This window comes from Puntigrus tetrazona, chromosome 4 (assembly GCF_018831695.1).
Source record: "Puntigrus tetrazona isolate hp1 chromosome 4, ASM1883169v1, whole genome shotgun sequence".
In the NCBI taxonomy this organism is placed as follows: Eukaryota; Metazoa; Chordata; class Actinopteri; order Cypriniformes; family Cyprinidae; genus Puntigrus; species Puntigrus tetrazona.
The window spans coordinates 3,311,383-3,328,619 of record NC_056702.1 but is presented as its reverse complement, the minus strand read 5'-3'; the positions used below and the strand labels follow the sequence as shown (position 1 = coordinate 3,328,619).

Sequence of the window (17,237 nt, the reverse complement as noted above, 5' to 3'; positions counted from 1 at the left end):
AGCCCCCTTTCACAGACCTTCAGGCGCTCTCCGTCTCCAACACACACACACACACACACACACACTTACTCCGGCTTCAGTACATTCTCAAGGTCTCAGCACCATTACACAATCACAAATTCTCAAATTCTTCAAAATCTTTCATACAGCACCACACAGCTGATATTTCAAGTGCTTCTTTCTCTTAGAGTAGCACACAAACAAACTCTCTCGCTCTCTCTATCTGTGTGTGTGTTGAGTGTCAGGGTGTTTGTTACTCTTCTCCGCAGCGTTGCGCTCCACTGCCTGCCTCTTCCTCCTCCACACAGGCTCGGCTCTCTCTCCCGCAGCTCCCGGGAGATGGCTGCCCAGTTCTGACCTCTCTTGCTTGGGGAGGCTGGCTCCTCTCCACCTGCCCTCCCCTCTGCTCCAGCCTCCACAGATCTAGACCTGGCAGCCACCCAGAGCCGGCTCGCTCGCTCGCTCTCACCCTCCCTCAACCCCACAGCGGGCGATACTGCACCGCTTAGGTGGGCAAAAGACAGTTTGAAGGCCGACAGATAGAGAAAGAGAGAGAGAGAGAGAGAGACAGACAGAAAGAAAGGAAGTTTCTGCCACTGTACAATACTGGTGAGAACCGTTTTCACCAAGATGTCAGCAGTAAATTTACATTTATGCATTAGGCAGGCGCTTTTAAAGCAACTTACATTACATTCAAGGCAGACTTTATACGAACTTTATACATTTTTCAGATGACAGCGGCATTGCAAATACCAGGCTGTTTGAACTACGGGAAGGCATTTATAAATTATTATGGGAACGGTGTAACATTGAATATATCTTGCATATCATTATATTATCATTTTGAAGCAACACATGCTTTTGTAGTCAGTCTTTTCGGTTTCACACCGGGATCCCCCACCCACGATGAAATCTCATTGGTCCATAACCCTGCTCCAAATAACTACAGACCACACAACAAATGTGTTATGAGACAAATAAAAAGCTTTCACAGTCTTTTAGCTGTTTTGATGGCACTGAACAATCACAATTTTTGTTAAGATTTATTCGATATTTTTGTTCTTCAAGGTGGCATTTTTAAAATACAGTAAAAACTACTATATTATTACATATTTGAAATGACCGTTTTATATTTGAATACATTTTTAAAATGAATTATCTTTGTTGAAAACAGTTTTGTAGTTCGATTTAAAGCATCCTTGCTGAATAAAAATATTCCGTTGTTAAAAACCTTACTGACTCCAAACTTTTCAAATACCAACTGATTTGCTATACGCTAAACATGGCAGATATTCAGAGAGATTCAGCCATCCAAAACAGGAGCAAGGAAACGTTTTAATTGTTTGAAAGTTATTGAGCGATCCACCAGAGGCGAGAGTGCGTTTGAGCAAATGTGGGCCGCAATGGGGGGAAATCCATTGCCAGCTGAACCCAGATTGATGATCGTCTCTCACAGCGGCGGCAGCATCTGGTAAATGCCCACACGCAGAGAACAACCCCCTTCACAGGCTACTAATGGAACGGCCCAAATTGGTGTTTGGGCCCGAACCAAGAACACGAGTGTCGTCTGTAGCCATGCAGAACTAGAGAGCAGACAGCTGGGCACGGATACTGATTGATCACAGTGGTGCGTACAGGAATGTGGAGTGTGGAGAGGTAAAACGGGAAAGGGAAGTCATACAGAGAGAGAGCCTGGAGGGTTGTGTGTGTTTTGAGCCGTGTGGTACTGAAGGACGGACATGGGCCATGACGGACACAGGAAACGCTGGAGAGTTTCAGAACGCTTCTCGAATGCCCAGCTACAAGCACATGGGAGAGAGAGAGAGAGAGAGAGAGAGAGAGAGAGAGAGAGAGAGAGAGAGAGAGAGAGAGAGAGAGACCACAAGCAGCATCTACACCACTATAGGAGTCCATCAGCATCAGCACTCATGCATTATACATGCTTTCTACAGAAAACATCTATGACGCATGCTTGCTGCCACAAATCCCCATGGTAAACATAACTGCTCTACCAAATAATCATTGCAGATAAAAAAAAGACCTAATATTTCCCAAATCCTTTCAAATCTTTTCATCCCTGGATTCCCTCTCCAATGTTTCTGAGATGCTATGAATCCTCTTTGGCCGCTCCTGAGCTTGGCTCAAATCCCTTTCGATGGCCACTTACATAATTTGAATTCCCAGAGCTATCAGTTCGAATTTTTCTCCTTCCTGCTTTGAATTTCTGTTTTTATTTTCGGAAGCGCCGCTTCAGAGGAGCGAACAGCTACGCAAGGATAAACGTAAGATTTTATCTATTTAATTTTCTGATAATGACCGCCTGACCGTACGTAATCCTGTTGTCTTATCGAATAGGCAAATCTAAATAATTTTTTTGGTTTTCTTTACATTACATAAGTACATAAGAAAAAAATTACCACAGAGCAAAACATTAATAATAACCCACATTTTCTACAAAATGTCAGATTGTGAAGATTTAGCAAAAAAATTAGTTACAAATAATTAAAAATAACAAAATATTAATAATAGTTTTTATTCTTTTTTACAGTTTTAATGATTAAATTTACAACATATTTATATATCGTTTTAAATAGAAAATTAAATAATCATAATTTAAGAATATGTAATATATCACCTTTTTTTAAAATAATTCTAGATAACTTTTAAAAAGCAAATTAAAATACAAAATAACAATAAATGTTCATCTGAAATAATTACATTAAAGTCAGAAGAAGGTCCGATTGTAATGATCAATTTGGATTCTCTGCCTGGAGTTATCTTCATCCTCTGTCAGGGCAACTTGAGCTGCTTTAAAACGAGCACTCTATCTGTCCTTCTTCAGGTCTGACCCCCTCCGTCCTGCAGTGTGCTCTCAGGGCTGATTAGCGGTCCTCAGAGGCTCTGCTGGGAGCCTTGCCTGCCTGCCCACTGTCAGTCTAATTGCAGCCAGTGTAGCCGGATCCCTGGGGAGCGCTGGTGTGAAATCCAGATATGATATGTACTATTAACTAAACTGCAAAAATCCCCATGCACACATGCTGCCTGAGCTCTCTGTGCATGATCTGCCTCTCTAACACGCTATAAATTACAGCGAGGAAAAGTGTGGAAGAAAGAAAGAGAGGCTGGTGGGGTTCAGAAGCGGGATAGAGACAGATATACTGACTGGTGATGACCATTTGAGATTACAGATTATGCATTGAGTTTATGGTTTATGAAAAAAAGAGCTTTACCCAATGTCACCCGTCTGTTCTTTGTAATAGTGCTCTCTACCTTTCTCTATTACTTCTGCATAAAATCAGAAAAGATTTCAAGACAGCTCTCAGTGCATTCCTTCTGTGCCTGCTTTCTCTCGGTTTCCTCTGCGATCAAATCTTTGCCTCTGTATCTGTCTTCCCCAAATCCTCCCCCATGTTTTCTCTAAAGCAGAGAGCGCCCTCTGTCTGCAGTTGCGGGAACGAGCTTAAGCGCAAGCCATTGTCCTTATATCAGAACATCTGCCAGCTTGAGATCATTTTATAAACTCCGGAAACAGAAAAGACGACGACAACGGGATTAATCTTGCTCATGGTATCCGTCTTGACAGTAACGACTATCAGAAACAATTCAAGGCCCTCCGTCCTGAGAGATCCCAAAATCAATTCCCTTGACAGTGAGTTATCACCCTGATGTGAAACGCTCCTCCGCTCGGATGACTGGCAGCAGCATCTCTATCCTCTACGATGCTGAACGAGGAGACAGAGAGGGTGGAAGAGATGAGAGTGATCATTTGAAGGAGAACAAGTGATTTGGTTTTTTTTTTTTTTTTTTTGGGAGAATACAGCTAAAAAACAGCTCGTACCTGCCAAAGGTTTGGTGGTATTAGATGGTTTATGCTGGTCTAGCCTGTCAACAAACCTGGTTAAGATGTTTGTACAAGCTGGTTTCCCAGTCGGATGAGCTGATAAGTGGCCAAAAACCTTCTAAAAAAAAACCCATGGTGGCCAGATAAGATGTCAGCAGAGATAAATCACAGCGCAATTTCTAAATTAAGCATTTAAAATTAAGCAAGGAGATATTCTGGGAGCCATCGAAACCGGTCCCATCCTTTCTATATTTACAGGCACCAGCTAACGCGCTCTTCCATTAGATTTGATTTAAAACAGGAGAAAATGCACAGAACGTGCAGAAATGCTGAATCTGGAGGATTTTGCTCTCAAAGCCAGGAGCCATTCTGGGTGTTAAAGCCCTTCATGCTCGGGATCAATAAAAGAGCTTACACTTCCTCTGCTCATTTCCATCGTCCCTCCATCCTTCACCTAAACAATGATACAGAGCGTGATCTGAGCAAAGATCTATGGGACAAGGTGACAAAGAGGAAAAACCCTCGGATCGATACTGCTTTTCATCTTCTTAATAATTTCATCTTTTGTCTGACGTCTTGGCTCGAGCACAGAGAGAAAGGGAATGTGTTACTCGTTCGCTCTGTGCTGTTTCTCATGCATTCCAGCTTTTAGAAATCAATTCTCTGTCCACTTTCCCACAGGCGGGGGCGCAGTGGCGCTAAGCTGCCATAGAGGGGCAATATTTCCCACCAGATATGACTTGTGTCCATCTTCCTCTCCATCCCTCCCTCTGACGCCGTCATTCGCTCATCTGTTCTCTCTGGGAAGAGGGAAGGCACACAAACACACTCGTATATGGAGACACAAACTGCCATGTCACATAAACAATAGCAAATGCACTGACACGTACAGAAACTTTGCCAACTTTTTCTTCTCTCACACACATGCACACAAATCTGGCTCTGACAAACGCCAGGCTGTAACTGGCATGCGTGTGTGTGTGTGTGTGTGTGTGTGTGTGTGTGTCTCTCACACACACACACACACACACACACACACACACACACACACACACGCTGCTCCATCTCACCGCTAAACAAGAGGACCTCAGGGCATAGAGCTGCAGCCGAAAGCCGTCATGCTGGCAGAAAAGCCTGCAGGGCACTTACACTCTCTGTGCTCCCACAGGCTTCGCCCCTCACATCACGGCTCTGCCCGTCTATCCGTGTGCCCGGCTGTCTGCCTACACCAACTGTCTCTCAAAAATGTCTGTCTGAGGCATCTTACGGTGTGTGTAGATCCCTCACTGTCCCATCACTGTCCGAATCCATCGCTAATGAAACGCTTGACTTTTAACTGTCCACACTAAATCATCAATTATGTTCAGTCGTTTTCTTTGGCCATTAACCGTGCCCTACTGACAGCTCTGACGATGAATAATGAACATTTTTTTCTAATTACATAATCATTTTGCATTAACATTTTATATGCAGTCTATGTACACACAAAAGCGTGTCTTTATTTTTCTTTTGAAAGGAATTAACGCTTTTATTCCGCGAGGATGCGTTGCATTAATCATTCATCAAAAGTGACAGTAAAGACATTTTAAAAATGTTACTTTGTAAATATTTTTTTAAATTCTTGAAAAAGAAATGTTCTTAAACTATTTATTCAAGAATAAATATAAATATAAATGACTTCAACGTTATTAATAACAGAACAAATCAGCATACTGTTATGATTTCTGAAAGATCAGGTGACACTTAAGACTGCAGTAATGATGCAAAAAAATCGGCTTTACCGCTCAGGAATAAATTACACTTTAAAATATATTCAAATAGTAAGCAGTTAATTTAAATCAAAATAATAATTAAATTTTTTTACCGCATTTTTGATCGAATAAATGCAGCATTAGGAAGCATAAGAGACTTTCGAAGAATATAGTATATAAAAGTAAATTTCCATGATATTACAAACAGCCAAAATAAAATGGTTATTCAAGTTTTTAAAATATGAGAAAATGTTTTCTTTAAATATACATATTCATTCACATTTCTAACAATATTATCATTACACACACAAACACTAAAGATGCATATTTTATATTCTATCAACGCATCTATATATATATATATATATATATATATATATATATATATATATATATATATATATATATATATATATACACACACATATACATAGATAGATATAGATATAGTCTATTCATATAAAACAATATATTAGTCATCTTAAAAACTGAAATATTTTATACAATTTAAACGAAATATGTTAAACATCATCCAGTGCATTACATCAGTCATCATCCAAAACCCATATCTGTCAGCCATTAATAATTATTCCTCCTGACTTACTGACTGCAAGTCAATTCCCATCTATCTAAACATCTGTCTGTTTGCATTGTAATAACATCGATGGTGATAATCACAGCACTCCCGGAATGCAGAACACCGCCGAGGGAGCCTTAACTCACGGTTACCATTCAGACCAACACGCTCGGATACACACGCAGATGCACAGCGCAGCACCTGTTGCGTCTCCCGCGCCTCGGCCCTTCCGCCACGTCTGCTTTAAATGTCATCTCGAGGCCTCTGCACGCTCTAAATGGCTCTTTAAAAGAGCCTCCGTGGATGTGGAGGCAAATAAACGGAGGACCACACCGGCAGTCCAACGAGTCCCATTCACCGGGGCCGTGTTTGGGTTGGCCGGCTGAAAGAGGCGTGATTTACAATAGATCAACACAGCCGTCCGGCCCGGGACACACAGCGCGGGCCCCTGCTGTGTCATTTGGGGTCAGACGGTAAAGATGTGCCTCGCTAGCGTTACAGACGAGCCACGACACCCGGCGCTTTGTCCAGGGGTGTTGCTGCTTGCTTGTTTGTTTTGCTCGTGCAAACGACCGCATACTCTTGGTATCACGGGTTTGGAGGAGTTCACGGTCCGCTGAGCAGCATCTTTGATCTGCTTGGCTCTCTGACAAACATTCCCTGCCCCGCTAATCCTCATTAATGGCGGGTTAGAATCCATCTTTTCATCATCCGACCGAGAGAGCGAGTCGTGGTGGAAGAGAGGTGGTAAGAGCTAACAGAAAGTGATGATGCAAAATGCCAAATTGCTCCCAAATGCTGCACAGCGGATTAATGGTACCCCAGATTCTGTTCGTCCGTTTGAACGTGTTGAAGTCGGCGTGTTTCTGTAAACTAGCTCACAATGAGGTGAAATCAGTCGTGAAATGCGCCTAAGGCAAAGGCTTTGGGCTTTAGAAGGAGAGTTATTAGGGATGCTGTTAGAAAGCAGAAAATAGCAAGACGCGTGAAAACAGAAAGAAAAGTGCAATTTTATAAAGGAACAAAAAGAAAGATGCTTTGAGGGGGGGGAAGCGTGAAGAAGAAACTCATCAGCATGTTGAGGGAAGCTGACGGAAGGTATATTTGTTTCCCCCCCCCCCACAAAACTTCCAGAGTGTGTGAATCTGGCTGTGAGCGTGTAATAAAAGCCACAATGTTGCGGCAGCGGAGTGGGAAACTTCGGTCTTAAATGAATGCAACAAAAGACCTGCTGCTGCTCCGAGTCCCTCCAAACATCCTGAAGCCCCTCGCAGAGCCCACCATGACTCCACACAACCAAGGACACGGGCACATGCAGGTCTCTTTTCGCTTTATAAAGGCCATTCAGACTTTCAGCAAACAAAACCACAAATTCTATTGCATATTTAGTCCAAGACACCATTTCATTCACCCTTTTTTCAGACTTGGAATGCCAACAATGAAAAACAGAGCTTGCATTTACAGCATATTTAAATTTCAGTACAAAAATACAGAAAACAAATGTAAATACTAAACATACAACCACATGAAAAACCTGTGGACCTACAAAAGTAATAACATAGATGTCTGTTTTGAGGTGAAATTCACTAATGTACACAAAAAAATAAAAGTCTTTTACCGGCATCTACACTTCCATAAAGATCAATAGAGTGGAGAAAGATTTTTAGATTATTAATATGTTCTTCACACTTAGAAAAATGGTTCTTTTAAGAACTATTCTTCACGCTTGTTATTAGGTGGCCTTAACTACTACATACTTGCATCAAAAAATAAGTCCAAAGTCAACAGTGTAATTATAAACGTAATTACAGAAATTAATTACAAATGTAATTACATATACATATTTTGAAATATATAAGTACAATGTAAAAACATGCACAACAAGTGCATTGTACCGAATGCTTAATTTAACGCAAGCTCATAGTAGTTAAGGCCACATAATATAAAGCGAGACCGAACTATTCACAGAAAAACGTCTTTGGAGAGTTCTTTGGCATTTGCTGGGAAAAGCGTATTTTCTTTTAGCGGAAAGCATAAACCACATTAAAGGCCTTTTCACAACAATCATTCTGAATGTTAAAGAATAGCAGGGTGCGCACCACGACTAAAACTGCACAGAGGAACAATCGCTTAAAAAAAAAAATAAAATAATGTAATGAACAATTAAACATTGACAGCCAATCAGAATCGATCCTGCTTTAACCAGCTCAAGCATGTAAAGTGGCAGGCGATATAATTGGAGCAAGTGCTTTTAATAAACGAAACGTTCTTGTGCCTTGGTGAGGATGTTATTATTATATAACATTATATATTATATAACAGTTATCGTCGTAATTAGATTTCTTGGTGTGAGTGGGCTGCTTCAGGAAACCCTACTGACGAGAAAACAGTACACTAATCTAAACATTTAGATGCCGGTTAGCATTTGTAATGTCTCCGAATCGCTGAAATGAACTATTTTTTAGAGAGCAGGCGAATTTGGAACAATAACAGCACATTGTGTTTCAGTGTTACTAGGTCACAGCTCCCACCATCTGCCCCCAGAAATCTTGTTTAAGAGAAACCTTTTTTAACCCAAACACCCCATTTCCCCCTCTCTCGCTGTCAGCCCTCTTCCCAGGACTCCCCAGTCCCTCACCCTATCACGCTGTTAAATGACTCCATTGAAGTCCTGTTTGCTCAAGTGGGCCCGGCCAATTATCTCCCGGCTTTCAGAGCTCTTAATGACACCAATTAAGGCTGCTGTGAGGGCCGGGGCAGCGAGGTCAGTCTCTCGTCTAGCGAGTGTATGTGTGTGAAGCTAAACTGTGGGGAAATTGTGTTTCAATTGGTGCAAGAACAAGAAAACATGTGAGAGGAGAAAATGAGAGTGTTTTAGAGAAAGCGCGGCCATATGTGAGAGTGTGTGTGTGTGTGTCTAGGCTCAAGCAGGATTTACACAGCTATTATACCAGTCTATTACCGGCGCTCTGCTAGTGCCCTCGCAATCTCCTTAGCTCGCTCCTTAAACCCTATTCCTCACTCAATGTGTTCAAATGTGCAGAGCAGAACCGCCCGCTCTCACCCAAATCCCCCGGCAGCTCTTTAGTGCTGCCCCTGTCAGAAGCCTCCGATTGCAACACACTGCTGTAGAAAAAAAAAAGACAAATGCATAATGCATAATAATACTCATTTGCTCTACAGCAACATTCATGAATGCATATACACCTGAAACTCTCCGAAAGCATCCACAGAAACAATGGCATATGATGAAATGCAGCCTGAAGTCATGGTGCAACTTTTTGGTTTAGATCTGCAGTTACGTGCAGCGGCAGCCCAACATTTTCTAACTAAAATGTTCTTGTTTTCCAATAAATCAGGAGAAAATAATGGAGTCGAGTATGAAAAGTGTGACTTACTCGATGCATTCATGCAACAGCATTAATGAGATAAAGCACGTTGAAACCCTGCCAATGAAAATTGTGCGTTACAGATCTCTGGCAACACTGATAGAAAGGAAATCTTTCCATTTGTGAGCTAGCATGCCTAATGCAAGACTAGTATAGACAAGTAGACAGATTGATCAAACATTGCTTTAGAAGACTAGCATGTTTTTGATGTTGCTTTCCAGCAGGGTATATTGGTGTGTTGGTATCATCACCAGACTCCTTAACTAGCTTAACCAGTACCAGGGGAGGATCAAAAGAGGTCAGCTTGTAGATGGACATCTTTGACCACTGCATTCAGTGTCTTGAAGCATGAGCCTGAACTTTTCTGTTATTTAATTAGAAATTTCACAATCAAGTTCAAAAGTAACACTTTTAAAAAAATAAATAAATTGGTTATACACACACACATATATATATACATATATATATATATATATATATATATATATATATATATATATATATATATATATATATATATATATTAAAATGCAAGCATTCAGAAATATTAAAAAACAATAAATCGATTTAAAAATGCTAATATAATAGAATGAAACTGATATAATTTATATATTAAGAGTTATTCCATTCATCAAAAAAGAGAGCTCTATTATCATTACTACACTGAAAAGGTCATTTGTATCTTTCGAACATCAGCCTCACTTAATCTAGATGAACTTCTCAGAAAACGAGACTTAATAAATAAATGTTTCTTAAATCAAGTAAATATTTTTTGATTTAAGAATGTTTAGATATTTGTACTGGAAACCAAGACAAAAAAAAGCGATTTTCACGATCTATCACTGCCGTTGCTTCCAAGCACTCTGGTGCACATCCCTTGTAAATATGTACATGCGAATACACAAACACGCACGCAAACACGCAAACACGTAGTGCTAATATCCAGCTTACAGAAGAGACTTTGTAAACACTGCTGAGCCAGGCTCAGAGCCATAGCGGAGCTCAATTAGGGCATAAAACCAGGAGAAACAGGCACATGATCCACTCCTGCACTCTTCAGCAACTTCCAGAAGCCCTGCTGCGCTTCAAACCCTTCCTCCTGCCCAGGCCACACTCAGAGACTCGCCATCAAGACAACCAATTTTGCACATCATTATCTAACAGCGAGGGGGAGAGATTCACACGCGTGGCTTTTATCTATTACAGCACTTCCAAATCTCGAGCAGGACTCCACAGGCCTTAAAGTGGTTAAACACACACACACACACACACACACACACACACACACACACACACACACACACACACACACACACACACACACACACACACACACACACACACACACACACACACACACATCCGCAGTCTATATCTGTAAAATCTATCTTCTCCTCTGAAAAACACTCTAAATCTTAAATAAGCACCGAGTAGTTTGCATAGTTGATTAATGTGCGGGAATATCCCTGGATTCTGCTAAATAGCCGACGGGGAATCTTCTCGCAACACCCAGAGGTGAACACACGCTCACAAATTAACAGCTGGCCAGAAGTGTCACATACAGCTGTGTTTACACTGGGTCAACGCCATGGTGCACTGACAGTACATCCTGGTGGGGAGAAACATCATGTATGTTTTATTCTGCCGGTAACATCCGCAGCCACTGTTTTACGGATGCGGTCGGAGCACGCTTTTCTAAAAAGTAACTATAATCAAGTTTTGTGGTACATACTTAGCGTTACGGTAAACTCATGGGGGCGATAGAGTTCAAATGTCTAAAGCGTGTTATTATTCGAGTAGCTAGCTATAAACAAGCTTAAGGGTAAACGGTGACGCTGCTTATGACAGCTGTTCTTCGGCGCTTGATAGACGTCACGCTAAATCCGCGTCAACAAACCCAGCTCTGTAATTTCAGCATTACTCACGATGTGTTTGGGATGCGCGGCACTTCTGCTGATCACTGTCTCCTTTTCCGGACAGGACGTCAATATGCTGTGTGTGTGTGTGTGTGTGTGTGTGTGTGTGATGTGATGATGACGCACGGCACAGGTGATGAAGGTAAACACACGGACAGACAGGCCCGTTCTCACTCAGACATGATGTCGATACGCTGTGCCCTTCAGCGGCTGAAAGGCAGGAGGCCAAACATGAGCATTTCACAGTCCGGGTCTCTGTAATCAATGAACATGGGCTCCTGTTTTTCAAGGCGGTGTTGAAATAGTGGCATGTTTTAAAGAGCGCACACCTGGTGTCGGAGCTTCTCGTGAGCATCTGAAGAAATAACACCGTCTCTGACATGATTACAAGCTAGAAAAACGGCTTCGGTCAGGAGCCCGTAATCTTTACGTGCGGTGCAACGCAGAACTGTTAAATAGTTGCTCAGCAAGTGCAGATTTCAGTTTACGCTGCATTAAAAGTCTGGGAGAGGGAGAAAACGATGATCCCGTGAGCTCAAATTCACGTGACGTTTGACCTATAGTCAAGAATCTGCAGGAGCTTTGCAGAATTGCCATTTAGCACATCCTCCTCCACCCCTCGCGTAGTTGTTTATTAAATGTTTTGGCTAGTTTCTAATTTTCGCATGAACGTTTTTCTGCCTACTATATGTGACATATTTCAATTCCACAGACTTACAAAGATTATCCCAAAGAAAAGCACCAAAAACTCAAAATTATAGAAAATGTAATCAAATAAATATAGAACACTTATATATAAGCTTTAGCTATATGTGTCAAATTACTTTGCGCTTTTAAACCTATTTAGACTATTGCAATTATTATTTGGGGGCAATTTTTTTACATATATATATATATATATTATATATATATATATATATATATATATATATATATATATATAAAATCTTTCATATGAAATAATAAATATAAATACACGCAATGTGATAAATATAAACGCAAATATTTATAAAAAGCTGTGTCAAATTATTTTTCATTTCCTTCAGAAAAAAAAAAAAAAAAGTATAATATATATACAGAAAATTTAATATATAAATGATCGTATTTGTATGCATATATAAATAGCTTAAGTGAAACAAATCAGGTTTTGTGGCCCTTTGCATCTATTTGATTTAAGCATATAATCAAATTCAGCCACAAAACATTGCATTTGATCTTGCGGATCATACATCACCGCGCCATCTTTTTCCTAGCATGTGGATGAAAGGGTCTTATGCACACATCAATGCCAGACACATCAGGCCGGGGCCAGGCTGTGGGCACTTTTATCAGTCCCCGAATCACTGACAGAACAGCTTACATGAGTCAGGGGCCGGCACAAGTGCATGCGAGCAGAGGGTAGCCCTCTCAATGGCCCGCAGGACCTGGTGGGGAGGATTATCACACTTTTGAGAAGGATCCGGATCACGGTGATCAGAAACAAAAATAGCACGGCCTGACAGAACGCTTCGTATCGCCGTGTTTCAGGTAAGGGATACATTCGGATTCCGATCGCATTTTCCTGAGAGGGAGAGAAATAAAGGTAAGTTTGAGAGAGAGAGAGAGAGAGAGAGAGAAAAACAGACAGAGAGCCAAAGACTGTGTGCTGCGGATGATAGGGGATGTACGTGTGTGTGTGTGTGTGTGTGTGAAGCGCGTGCTCAGGCAAGAGAGGCAGGTTGGCTTGTGCAGGTGGGCTGTTGACGGTTTTATCTCTCTGAATCAGCTTTTGAGAGGTTTCCCAGAGCTTTGGCCACAGAAACACGGCTGGTGTCTGCAGCTTCTCATTCCACCCCAGAACTCAAACATTTCATTAAATGAATCAATGTCTTAATCAACCCAGCCCCCGTCACATTCCAAATACCGCAGAAAAACAGATAGACACATATAAAGGAGAAAAGGGGAAAACCCTGGGCTGAGGTAGGATCGAGGCTAAAAACATCTGAAAGCTAAACGGCAAGCTCTCGATCAGATATCCGACCCCCTTCCCTTCAAAAAAACCAGGCTTCAGGCTGCGTGATCAAAGAAAATGGCCACAAACTCTTTTAAAACTAATTAACAAAAGGAAAACCTCAACAAACACGCTTCCATATACATCCCCTAGATATTTACCGCACCGTGGATAACACATTTTCAGATTCATGCTGATTCGAATCACTGCGTTGCCGCAGAACAAATGGGAATAATCAAGTGCAACGTGGATGCCTGTTTGCTCTTACCCGGGCCGTCCTGCTCGAAAAGAGGGAGTACTACGATTTCAAAAGGAAACGGTTCGCCATATTAAAGCACGGGACCCTCTTAACCTCGGTTAAGTCCTAAAAGTGGTCTGTTAAGAGGGAGAAAGTACATTGCGTGTGTGAGAATCGGGTTTACTTCACCGTAAAGTATCGATAAGGACTTACACAAAGCCGATACGTTTGACACAAGGCCCGCATATCAATTAAACCTGCACAAATACAGCCTCTGGCAGGGATAAAAGGTAAAAGACAAACACATGAATTATATGACCGACATAGGGGAATGAAACCCGCAGCCAGCGTTTATACACACAACAGGAGATATTGCTTCCCACTGTCTGTTCCTCAGTTCGAGCTGAAAAAGAGAGCCTCTGAGTACATCTAAATCTTCACGTGTTTGGTTAAACGACACCTGTTTATATTTTTGCGGTTAGAAACTATTTTGGCCGAGCAGACAAGAATCTTCTTATCGTTCCAGAGGCACTGGAAAGGTAGCTTTACATTACACAAACACACAGAAACTCAAATACTGCTGAGGGGGGCAAAACATGAAACATTCATAATAATGAAACAAAACAGAAGCGCCGAACAGTTTGCGTAAAGCTTGGTGACCCTTAAAAACGCCTCAGAAAACTCAGTGACTGCTATTCTCCAATACATTAAAACCCCAATGCAATAAAACTATTCACTGTTTGCACTGCGCCCCCGAGACGCGAAAAGGATTGTGGGTTAAAAGTATTGCTGTAAAAGCTAAAAACAGAAAAGTCATTGACAGTCTTCAAATAAATGCAAACGCCTTGCATGCAAAATAATTCAATAATAAAAAAAAATTATCTCGGAAAATCTTTGAAAAGAAGACACATTTGCAAATGTAGCAAAGGATGCAGCTTCCTGAAGACGTTGAGGGGGTAATAATTTTGGCGCCCATGCATAGCCAGTTAGAAAACCATATTAAAGGCGTTTTACGCACAAAAATGATAAATAATGAAAATATAAATGTATGTTGATTATAACGTCAAGCGCTCGAGCGGCGTACTGTTGCTATGGTTACCTGCTGGCGAACATGACTTCCGTTCGCGAGCGTAGGCTGCACGCTTGGCGCGGCGTGACCAATTTGTAATCTAATTTCTGAGGTTACCGAAACGTTTGAAAACACCATTGAAGCGCACACTCGCGCGTACCGTCGGCCGCAGAAGAACGGACGCTTTAAAATCGCGGCGTCAAAAGGTTCAAGTCCGGCTTGCCACATAATTCGGACCCCGGCGCTTTTCGAATGGCCGAGGAGTCAGACAGACTGCAGATGGCTTATTTAAAAGCTGCGGCAAAAGTCAGCAACTGTCGATCATTTTTCTCGGCCTCGGCGCGTCGCATGAAGTGTTTTCGCAAGAAAGTCCCGGCACGAACCCGATAAAATCATTTCAAACAATTGACCTCAGTTTGAAAGACGTGCCCCACATCCACAGAGAGGAAAGACGGCAAATGATTCAGATGATTATAGCGGGCTATCCAAGTGAACCGTTTAAAAAGCGACTGGACCATTGAGAAATTAACAGGATGAGAGTGTTCTTTGTGTCAACGATTACTAATACAAGTGGGTAAATACTCTGGCAGAACAAAGAGATTTCCATATTTACCTGTTGCACATTTAATTAGGCTGCTTTCTAAACGTACCGTTCGCCCTTAAACCAAGTATCACACGAGAGCGCGGAGGGTTGCGAGGAGCCTACAAAAGACGGCTGTAACGCTAATAGAAAACATGCACATTCTGTGAACGAATGTAGCCCGTTCGTGGTAATTTACTTGCTCAACATAATGCCAAAATCGCATCGCTCAAAAAAAAAAAAAAAACAGCTATGCAAACGGAAAGCATTTTGCAAGCAAAGCTGGTAATAAAAAGAGATGCAACTGGAGAAACAAGTTAGTCCCTCTCACCGCCGCGTCAAACCTAGGCCTGTACACTGTCCCGTTCCTGCAAGTCTTTGTGGGTCCAGTAGCCAAAATATTACAATGGACAATATTTTTATCTATTTAATTTCTTATATATATAAATCACGCAAAGGGACGCTTTTGTGCGTGTTAAACAAATGAACCTGTTGATTCAGATGATGCACGTTTTATAATATCCGTCAATATCCCCCAATCGCTTTATGTCGCTAAACCCGACATAATATCCTACAACTTGTACCATCACCTCAGGAAGGTGGTGGACATGTATGACACCGATTTGACTTTTGTAGCTCATTTCTAATGGTGTTACAACTCCCCGCTCTCTCTCTCTCTCTGTGCCTCGGGCAAAAACATATTTTTGTAGGAACCTCGAGATGAAGAGAGCATATGAAGCCCGTAGCTTTAAACTTTCTGAAGGCACACACTTCCCTTAAAACAACCAAAAGCCCGAGACAACTTCAACAAACGTCCTTTCCGAGCAATACAACTTTTAGGGTCGATATTAACTACACCTTACTTGCTCGCAGATCTCGATCTATCCGCTCAGTGCAGCTCTCCAAAAGTTCCTCCGAAGTTCCAGAGCTGAAGTCCTGACAGCTGAACCCGGTCTTCTTCTCTGCGCGACGGACTTCTGAAGCGCATATAAAGCAGGAGTTCCTTCAGAAAATAGGAAACAATTCCACCTCCGGTCGATTCAACTCGGCGTTTGCGTCTCCAGGGTTCTTCTAGGTTTCATTCACCTCAAGAACATACTCCAAAACAGTCCGGCGCTGTCCATTGCGAGAAAAAAAAAAAGTTCCGCGGAAATCACTCGGGTTAAAGTTTGTGAAACGGGAACGCACTTACCGGGCTACAGAGCGTTAGGACGTCGCGCAACAGGTGTCAATTAAACGTTCAATAGTTTGACGAGAGCGCAAACAAACGCGCTGCGCTCGCCGTGCGTAACGGGAGCGACAAAACACTTTTCCTCCTTATTAGAGAAATTAGCAGACAAAAGCAGTCTGGAGTCTATCAGTCCACCTCACAGAGCTCATGCGTTCACAACTTTTCCCTGCGCTCTGAACTTCTAAATCCTCCTTTTGCGCAGCAAACGCGGAGACCTTTTCAAACTTTCCCCCTCTTTTCCTTCCAGAGGCTGCTCGGGCTTTTGACCTAAAACCCCGGCGCTTCCAAGAAAGCACTAAAAGCAGACGACGAAGAAACTCTAGCGACTGCTTCGGTCCGCAGGCAGGGGGGTGAAAGACTGAGTTTTGACTAGTTTGTGCATTGCCTTGCTCATGGGCCTGCCCTCCCCATCTCTCCAGCTTCGGAACAGGGGAGGGAGAGAAACCACAGTCCTCCAACAGCGCGCTCCCATTTGACGAACACTTGGACTAGTGTCCCGACCGCTGCTCCTATTAGTCAGCCAATAAAGTTGTAGTAATTAGTTTTTATAAGAGAGATGATCTTTATTGTGGCAGGCCTGGGTATACTTTGGAAACCCAATCAAAACTTTTCAAGACGTTTCAAACATTCAAATACAAAGTTTTACTTTATATTA

General features: G+C 41.9%; 1 protein-coding gene across 1 annotated transcript in view; it reads right to left on the bottom strand.

The window, feature by feature from the left end:
* LOC122342760 (protein Wnt-5b) overlaps nucleotides 1-16,967 on the bottom strand; it is a 69,520-nt gene extending 52,553 nt beyond the window's left edge. Inside the window, exon 1 of the mRNA XM_043236827.1 lies at nucleotides 16,215-16,967. The gene's annotated coding sequence lies outside the window, so the exon portion shown is untranslated. The remainder of the gene's footprint in view (nucleotides 1-16,214) is intronic.
* Nucleotides 16,968-17,237: the final 270 nt, after the last annotated feature.